This window comes from Nuphar pumila, chromosome 8 (assembly GCF_984573655.1).
Source record: "Nuphar pumila chromosome 8, dmNupPumi1.hap1.1, whole genome shotgun sequence".
Lineage (NCBI taxonomy): Eukaryota > Viridiplantae > Streptophyta > Magnoliopsida > Nymphaeales > Nymphaeaceae > Nuphar > Nuphar pumila.
In genome coordinates this window covers 122,145,260-122,147,084 of record NC_143256.1, presented here as the reverse complement: position 1 = coordinate 122,147,084, position 1,825 = coordinate 122,145,260, and the positions used below count along the sequence as shown (strand labels likewise).

Genomic DNA, 1,825 nt, shown 5'->3' with positions numbered 1-1,825 from the left:
TTGGTAAAAATAAAACCCTTGAGGCCCCCCCCTTACCCACCAGAGAGTAACCTAACTTCTACCTTGTGGCAAGGGCATTCCCACTATGAGTTTCGAGCTAGTGACATTCACAAGTCGACGTTACCAGAAGAACAGAGCTCTTAAGGACAAAAATTAAGGGTGTCAACGGGTCAGGTTTGGTTCGGACCCAGGTAAAAACCAGACTTAGATCAGATTTTTGGGTATGGTATTGGGTCTACACCCAGGTCTAATCGGGTCTACCATAAGAGAAACTATACCTGAATCCGATAAGAACAACATGAACCAGACCCGGATTATACTCGACAAAATAATATTTTTATCATTTTTACATTGAAAATTTGTGGGTCTTAATCAGAACTCAGGTCAAGCCTCTATAAAATTTTACAAACTATACCGAGGTCCATGTATTAATCAAACCTTTAGGTCTGGACCTGAGTCTTAATTGGATCTTCTTGACCCTACACTACAAGAAAATGCAGATTAGCGATGGATGCTATCCGTCGTTAAATGTGTTTAGCGACGAATTGATGATGGCTTAGCGACGGACAACGTCTGTCGCATATTTCTGGTCACTAATTAGCGACAGAACTGATCTGTAGAACCTTTCATTGCTAATTTGCGACAGATTAGCGATGAACATGATCTGTCGTGAGTCCATCACTAAATTTGGTTTTGCGACTGATAAATATCCGTCGCTAAATTGGCGAAGGATATTAGTGACGGATAATATCTATCGCTAATCCGTCACATAATTAAAAAAATAAAAAAATTTCCTTGCTCTTTTCTTTCTCTGTTTCAGTAAAATCTTGAATCTGATCGTCTTCGTTTCAGTAAAAAAAATTCTTGCACATTGTCATCAAACCACATAGTGCTTCTGTTAGAGAAAGAGTGTGCTCCACAAAGAGGTCGTCCCCCTTCCTCTTGAACCTCGGATGCTCCTTTTGTTGCAGAATGAACACTATGTCGCCCCTCACTGTGTCTGGTTGTGATCACAGAAGCATCAAATTAGTAAAGTTTCAGACAAAATCAACGAGAACAACCATGAAGATGAAGAAAAAGATGATGAAAATTAACATACTGCTTCATTTGCCTTGCCCAGGAAAGTGATCTTTTGGCCATTCTGCATACCCTTCTCGATGATAACCTCAAGCACCTTCTCTCCCCTGCACTGCGGGCACCGATCCTTGTCGCTGATTATCTCACTGGTCCCTTTACACTCATTGCAGAGCTGCTGCATTTGCTGGATCATGGAAAACCCCAATTGACGGACGACGACCTTCATTCCACTACCTTGGCAACCGCGACATTTCATTGAAGCCCCTGATTTTGATCCTTTTCTGCAGAAAAAAAAAGATGATGACAATGTTAGAAACTCGCTCAAATCCAGAGAAACACACAGAACAGAGGAACCAGCGATGTACTTATATAGGTTTGAGGTGCACGACGCGCTCTGATTGGTAGAATGCTGCCGCACACGGATTGCTAATGTGGCAATCAATATGAATTTTCGACTACAAATTAGCGACGACTTAGCGACGATTTTTCTGTTGTGAATTCGTTGCGGAATTAGCGACGAATTTTAAAACAAAGATTTTTCATCACGAAACCGTCGCTAATTAGCGACGGATTTTGAGACAGAATTTTTCCGTCGCTAATTCTGCAACTAATTCCAATTTTAGGGACGACTAATTTTATCTAGCTAATCCATCACAAATTTCCATCGCTAATTAACATTTTTCTTGTAGTGCTATAGGGTTTGGTCCAGTCAAGTCCGGGTAAACCCTACTCGTTGACACCCCTATCA

General features: G+C 41.2%; 1 pseudogene; it reads right to left on the bottom strand.

Moving 5' to 3' along the window:
- Positions 1-848: 848 nt before the first annotated feature.
- LOC149830494 (dnaJ protein homolog 2 pseudogene) lies at positions 849-1,303 on the bottom strand (annotated as a pseudogene).
- Between the last annotated feature and the right edge of the window lie 522 nt (positions 1,304-1,825).